This window comes from Brassica rapa, chromosome A03 (genome assembly GCF_000309985.2).
Source record: "Brassica rapa cultivar Chiifu-401-42 chromosome A03, CAAS_Brap_v3.01, whole genome shotgun sequence".
NCBI classification, from domain to species: Eukaryota; Viridiplantae; Streptophyta; class Magnoliopsida; order Brassicales; family Brassicaceae; genus Brassica; species Brassica rapa.
This window is the reverse complement of record NC_024797.2, coordinates 33,299,290-33,307,253: the sequence shown is the minus strand read 5'-3', so window position 1 is coordinate 33,307,253 and position 7,964 is coordinate 33,299,290. Positions and strand designations below refer to the sequence as shown.

The 7,964-nt window shown below is 45.5% G+C and overlaps 1 protein-coding gene across 1 annotated transcript in view; it reads left to right on the top strand.

The window, feature by feature from the left end:
* Window positions 1-1,650: 1,650 nt before the first annotated feature.
* Window positions 1,651-7,964, top strand: part of LOC117132821 — a 30,827-nt gene continuing 24,513 nt past the window's right edge. Inside the window, exon 1 of the mRNA XM_033288055.1 lies at window positions 1,651-1,889. The gene's annotated coding sequence lies outside the window, so the exon portion shown is untranslated. The remainder of the gene's footprint in view (window positions 1,890-7,964) is intronic.

Below are 7,964 nucleotides of genomic sequence, written 5' to 3'. Positions count from 1 at the left end.
CCAGGCTATGTGCCTACATTAGAGCTACATGCTCCTTAGGCCATGTGCCCATTATGCTATGTGCCCATCTAGGCTCTGTGCCTCCACATACATGAACTACGAACGGCTTGATCCCTCACTGCAGGGTATGTAGGCAATCCCCATTGAAGGATGCAGCTATAAATCCCAAACATCTTCCTCGGTTCCTCAAGGACCAACCTTGGTAACCGGAACCCTCAGCTACAGATCAGGAGGCACGCAGGGACCGAACCTAGACTCGGCACCATTAATTGCAGACCCAGAAGACCCTACGATCTTCACTACCGACAGGCAGTTCCTGCCCAACAACCGATCTTTCTTACTGCTACTAAGACACTGACGACATATACCAGCCCATACCCGTATGGCACTACCCTCAGAGCAAGATCTCTTGGCTTATCCACGACCGAAGCAGGAAAAAGTACCACGACGACCAGTCTCCTTCTTCCTAACATTCCATAGTCTGAGCACGAATCACTTGTACACAAAAATCCCCTAAAAGTTTGGCGCTAGAAGGAGGAGCAGTCATATACTACGTGATGATGGTGATAGACGGAAGAGACATTATATCCATTCCTTCAGAATATTTAAACCCCAGACATCTAGGGGCAAGAAACGACGTATTCTCACCAGATCTAAACCTCAGCTGGAAACACCTCTTCAAGGGAGGATAACACAACGCCAAACAGAATTAACCAGATCCAACACAGGGATTACCAACTGGTTCCTACTGGTTCCTGCTGGTTCCGGGTCCTATCCTAAGATCAGACTTTCTGCAGTCCCTGGTTCATGCTGGTTCCGGGTCCTATCCTCAGATCAGATCCCCACAGTCTTTGGATCTGTCAGCTCCAAGTCACAACCTCAAAGCCAGCCTCTACATTCTTTGGCCACTGCTGGTCTCGGGTCTCAACTGCAAAGCATGCCTCTACAACCGTTGGATTCAATATTCCCAACCAGGGGCAGTCACCACCAACATCAGGATTACTGGATAGCAAGCTCTAGACTCCACCAAAGTGTCCAGACTCATAACTCCGCCCCATAGGAGAAAGACAAGACGTCTTCAAGTAAGGCACAATGTTAGGGTCGAAAACGGTTACGACAAAGTTGACGTCCAAATCTCCGCAATACACAAGTATGTCCCTCCTCAACAAATTTTTTCGAGATGAAGTTTCATTCGAATTCCATTTAGATCAAACATAAGCCATCAGAAACATACCCGAACCAATTACGGATAGGTTCGAGTATGACAATCGGAACACGGACAAACCAAGCTCAGTCATTGCGCAACTACCGTACATGTATCCGGTCGCTACGTAGCGACCAAGCTCTTCCGAAACGTCGATTCGACACCAGCCCATGCATTCTCGTCTATCCTTCGATGCTATCTCCCGAAGACCGTAGCGAACTCAGTTCATGTTGTCCGCCATTCTAAGTCATCAATCAAACTTTACGGTAAAAACCGCGAAAAGTTCGTTCTTTATCGAAAGAAATCGTAATAAACGTTTCGAGTCGGAAGACGGCCCAAAGGGACCTAAGACACGACTCGAGGCCCAACTTACGATTTATTAACCAAAAGCCCGTAAACCGTAGGACGGTTTATGCTTGGTGCGCAAGGAAAGATAAATGTCAAGTTTCCACGGATAAATACAAAATTTTGAAGATAATTACGAAGATCGGAAAAAATAGAATATCTCCATTTTATGTTATGACGGCTTAAAGGCAGAAGAGTAAAAGTGTAAACCGACCTAGGAGCGAGTATATAAGGAGCCCTAGGCGAGAGGCATGGGGGAGGACTTTTCAGAGCAAACTTAGCACTTAGAGCAATTTTAGGCAACTTTTCGTTTTTGATATTCGAGCTGCGACTCAACTAGGTTTTTGATATTCGAGCTGCGACTCAACTTGTACACGAAAATACCCTAACACTTGGACCCTTAAAGCTGCTGGATATGACGGGGTCTGGAGTTTCAATGATCTTTTTTGGGAGGTTCTTGAGTTCGCTGGCTTGGTGCGGGGCTTCATAGAGAAGACCCTGGATTCCGAATACTTGCCAGGGAGGAGAATGAATTCTTTCCCTTTTCGAAAGATCTCCTCACAAATATAGGAGATCCGTTGATATCTCACGCGCCGGAGGGGGGCTATTTGAATTTCAAAATCTTCTCGAGATCCGAGGTTTCCGGAGCATGCGATCTCAGCCTTTATATGCTTCGTTTTTTTCCTATTTGCTTTTCATCTAAGCCGACGACATCTCTGCTTTAGATATTACCTCTTATCCCTATATTTCCTTCCTACTGAGGATTCTCTAGATATATCGAGTCATCTAGTCATTTAGGGTTAGAGATTGACTTCCTTATGATCCTTGCGGCTTATTGAATAGGACCGAGTCAAACTATGTCCAAGCGCTTTGCTCCTTCCGTCCCTTCTACTGTAGATAAGGCCAGATCGAAGAGGAAGATGGACTCCTCTGTATCTCACTCCAACAGTTCTTCTGACCTATGCGAAGAAACTGATTTCAACCTGATGGCCCCTCTGCCACTGACTTATGCCCCGGAGGCTCCTATATTGATAGGCCCCGCTTCATCGGTCGTTGACGATGACCTGACGGAATGGCGAAAGAGATACTCTCTTCCTTCTCATGTCGTTCTCCGAGCGCCTACTTTTGAAGAAATGGCTTCCAGCTGTATTATGGGGGAGATTACGTCTACAAGGCCTTCTTTGATACCGGCTTCAGGGGGGTATTCCCAGCGCCCATTGTTAGTTTGTGCAGCCTCTTTGAGATCTCGCCTTCTCAGCTGAACCCTCCTGCTTGGAGGATTCTTATAGCCATCCAGAATCTGGATGACTTGGAATATCTCTCTTTTGGCCTCAACAAAGTCTTATTTGCTTACCATTTGGCTCCTCTCAACAGAGGGGAGGGACGATTTCATCTGCGTCCTCGTAGCGGCTTCCCAATTGTGGAAGAGCTCCCAAAGAATGATTGGAAAGGGCCAGTTTTTAACAAAATGTGGGCGGAGAAATACGCTTTTATGGCGCTTTCAGGATCCACTTATCTGTGGAATATCATAGGTGGGCATAGGACGTCGATCGTCCTTTATCGCTTAGCCACTTTTCTGATTGTTCTCTTCTTTTTTGCAGGTGGAAGTTATTCTGCTCCTGCAGACGGCGAGAATACCGTTCTTCGGGCGCGACAGCTTCCTTTAGACCATTGTCAAGTGACCTTGCTAGTTAGTGACACGGCATTGTTGCGCAGCAGTCTCTGGAGTAAGTATGTATTTTCACATATTCTTTGCTTGTTCCTGGTGCCTGACGGTAGCATTTTGTACAGGGAATATGTCTGGGAACATTCTTAACCATCCTTTCGCAGCATATCAGGAGGCGGCGAAGGTGATGTCCGCCAAAAAGGGTTCCACCAGTAGGACCACGTCTGGAGATGAGGTGGTAATTATGGGTAGTCGCCGTACGACAAGGGTGAAGGTAGAGCCATCTTCCTCGTCTCAGGGAAAGAAGTCTAAAGGTGGGGGCGTGACAACCAGATCTGCGCATCAATCGGCTGGTGCTGCCCATTCTGCAGGGGGTTTATCCGCAGCCTTAGCTAATCTGAATTCAAAGGTCTTCCCCCAGGATGGCGTTGTTCTTCCGGCAGGGGATCCTTCGGAAGCCATTCAGGTTCTCCAAGGTGGACTCTCCAGGTAAGCCCTTGCATTATGCTTCTTTCTTTTCTCCTTCCGTATTTCTGATATGGGTTATCTTTTTTAAACAGGTTACTTCTAAGCTTTATCACCTGAGAGAGCGATTATCCAACGAGAACCTAGAAAAAGGGCGGCTAGCTTAGGAAAACATAGAATTTATGCGGCTCAATTTTTACTTAGACTCGTTTCGTCTTTGTTATGGGACTAACTTGTAGCAAAACTCTGTCCCTCTTGTCTCTCGAAAATCCTGTAACTTTGTTATTATCAATCAATAATACGCCTCTGTGCATTTTACTTTTAATATTCTATTATCCTTTTCTCTTTCGTTTTTCGTGTGTTGTCGTAAATAATCCGGGACCTCTGGAAAATTAGGGTTTTCCAAACTTTCCTTATTTTACGGAAAATCGACAGTGTGGATTTTGGTTCCCACATGGTTCTCCACCCATGTTCTTGCACAGTTCTTTGGTTATGGAGCAGTTGCTCCCTTAAACTGCTTGTTCTCCTTTTTGACTGAATTTCTACAGCAGTAACGAGTAAGAGGCTGCGTTGATCCTTTCCTCTCCGACCTTTTTGCACATATCTGCACATATGACACTGAAAAACAAATGCATGAAGGTGGAATAAAGGCTAAGGTGGAGGGTGGGAACTAGCTAAAGATGAGCTAGCCACTCAGGATCAGCAAGATGGATAAAAACGATAAGAAGTCCTGAGTGTGTTCTCGTTTCCCTGATCTAATGTCCATAACAAGAAGAATTTCAGTCAAGATTTGGTTCAAGTTTGGTGGAGTTAAGTCAACCCAGTGTAACCTGATCGGGTGAAAACTTCTGGAGAATCAAGTGAGATATGTTAGGGTGTTCCAGGTCGACATGTGTGTCTTTTGTCACTGCTAAGGTCACTGAATAAGATAACTAAAGCACGAGGTGGTTAGTGATCAACACGGAATAAGGTCCTAATTCCCACAAAGTTTTGACTGACTCAATCCAAAAGCCTTACTCAAACTGACCCAAAAGAAAAACAAAAAAAAAAAGAAACGAGTTAGTAAACGACGAAAACACTCCCCAGACTTACTTCACAACCTCGTCTGGAGTGAAAATAAATCAGAGAGAAGGTGAAAACAAGAATAAACATTTTTTTGTGTGAGATACTTACCTGTGTGGAGCGGGCGCTCCACGAAAATACTGGGTGTTCCATCGCAAGATCTCCGCATGGAGCAGTCGCTCCTTCAGCAACCCAAAATTTTTAAGCATCACAGATTTTTATGCTTTTTGACCTGAGACTCAATAAACTAAAACGAAAAATAAGCAAACAAAAACAAAACCAAGTTATATTTACACTTGCCAGTGGGTTGCGTCCCACCAAGCACTTGGTTTAAGTCATTAGCTTGACTTGGTGACAAGGATCACTCGGGTTGAGCATGAGGGCTTGTTCCAAAATAAGATCCACAATCAGACATGTGTAGCTTCAAAACTCTGCTCAACAACCCCTTCACAACAGCTTCTCCTTTCTCTTTCAGCTCATGTGTGAGAATTACTCTGACTTTAGAGAAAGGTTTAGAGGTACCGTTGCACTTTACCTCATACTCAATGGATTTCTCATTACACAAGCGAGGAATCAAAGTCATCATAGGGTCACCCTTGACCCTTTTCTTCTAGACATTTTCATTCACCATTGCATTCCCACTGAGTTTCTTTGTATCAGTGCGAGGATCTCCATCTATGACTTCTTTGATCTCAACTTTATCTCCAAAACTCCTTCTTAGCAACAATTTTTGGCTGTTCTACACTGATCACTGAGATGCAAGAGGCGTGTATTGTGGGAAATCTGGTGGGGACGGCCTTGTAGAAAACTTTCTTGTTGATGTTGGAGAAGAAAACTCTCTTATTAGGCAGGTTGATGGTTTCTCCAACTGTAGCCATAAATGATCTTCCAAAGATCAAAGGCATATCTTGATCCTTCCTCATCTCAACAACTTTAAATTCGGTATGGAGCACAAAGTCCCCAACCTGGACAGGAAGATTGCGAATAGTTCCATAAGGCACTGCCATGGACGAGTTTGCAAAATCCAGCTTCACCTGAGAAGGCTCAATATCAACAATGCCCAGCTCGTCTACAATCGTTTTTGAGACAAGGTTTACACAAGGCCCAGAATCACAAAGAGCTTAATTGAATTCCAGTCCAGCAATGGAACAAGGAAAAACAAACTTTCCAGGGTCATCGACCTTAGACAATACCTTCAGTGATGGAGTCAATGGTTCAGTAAAGAGAGCCTTAATTTCGTCACGAGTTTCTCTGCAGTGTTTGAAGAACATATGCAATGGCCGAATCTTCCAAGCATGTTCAAATGAGATCTTTTGAGGAAGCCTTCTTACCATCTTCCTAAACCCAGCCAGCTGCTCTGCACTAATAGGATCCATCAGATGTTTATGTGGAATTTGATAGGAAACCTTAGAAACATAGACTCGCACTAGTGGAGTCTCAGCAGGTTTGCTAGGAGCACTCGCTCCAGAGCTAGCGGATAGCTATGTGTTCTCTTATGCGCCTAGAACAGTCTCAGCAAATGGCTGCTCTATTGCGTTACAGCGCTCATTCCTAAGATTTTTATCAGTTTTTGCAGGGAGCGTCCCTTGTTGCCTCTTGACACACTCAGCTGGTTGAGCAAGCTTAACATCGATCTTTCTTATGTGGCTCGCAACAGTGTCATACTTGGCATTCAGCTCAGTGAACATGTTGCCCATCATGGGGTCGATTTCCGTGGTTACCTGATTCAATGCCTTGGCCAGAACCTGCTGACCCTGCAACAGCTGTTGCATCATCATACCCAAACCCTTCAGCTCATCTTTTTGACTGTTCCCAGTACATGGAACAGCTTGCCGATTGCTCTGCGGTTGTCGCTGGTTCTGGCTCTGAATCAGCCCGGCCGTAGCTTGCTCCATGCTGAAGATGGCAGTCAGCTCATCTATCTTCTGGGTGCCGGAACTGTTCCTTTTCTTGGAGGAATCACTCTCCTCTTTCTTATTAGCTGAGCTAGCAGCCATGTTTTTAATCAGCTTAAACGCTCCATCAGTAGTCTGAGTCATGAAGTCTCCATTGCTCGAAGAGTTTAGAGCACCTTGGTATTTCCAGTCCACTCCATCATAGAAAATGCCCAAGATGTTGGGGAAAAATATTCCATGAAGAGATTACTCCAGCTTCAGTCTTTCGCGTCCCTGCCCCCAGGTCTGGGTCCGAGTTATTGCCTCTGGGTCCCGGGTCCCTGTCCCCGAGTCTGGGAACTTCCTCTGTCTTCCAAGCCAAGTGATTTCCCCTGCCTTAAGATAAATTGAAATCTTCCATTTATCAGGTAACCAGCTTGGACAAGAAGGATTCTTCCTAAATTTAAGAGAAAGAGGAAGTATTCCAATACGTATGACCTCCTTTAAGAAAATGGAAATATTCTATTATCTAAGGATATAATTAATATTTCAAAATCCTAGGAAGGGAGGCACGACCTCTTCTATAAAGAAAGGTTTCTAAACTTAAAGAGGGGGGTCCGTGACGTCCATAACCAGAGCTCACCAATTCTACAGCCACCAAGGTAAGATTCTACACCTAGAAGACCTTCTTCTCGGACAAGCCTAGGAGAGGCTGATCCCGACGATTACTACCACGAAGATGACGTCCCATGCTCTCTGCAGTAAATCTACAACTCTACATACTGACCCAGGCCACGATCTCCAGCACACCGACAGGGACACTCCATGCCCATCAAAGCATATCGAAGCTCTATGCTCTCTGAAGACTATTGACTACTCCACCATCTGTTCCGGCCATGTGCCCCATAGAACAGATGAATCCTATCATCTACAAGGCCATGTGCCCATCCAGGCTATGTGCCTACATTAGAGCTACATGCTCCTTAGGCCATGTGCCCATTATGCTATGTGCCCATCTAGGCTCTGTGCCTCCACATACATGAACTACGAACGGCTTGATCCCTCACTGCAGGGTATGTAGGCAATCCCCATTGAAGGATGCAGCTATAAATCCCAAACATCTTCCTCGGTTCCTCAAGGACCAACCTTGGTAACCGGAACCCTCAGCTACAGATCAGGAGGCACGCAGGGACCGAACCTAGACTCGGCACCATTAATTGCAGACCCAGAAGACCCTACGATCTTCACTACCGACAGGCAGTTCCTGCCCAACAACCGATCTTTCTTACTGCTACTAAGACACTGACGACATATACCAGCCCATACCCGTATGGCACTACCCTCAGAG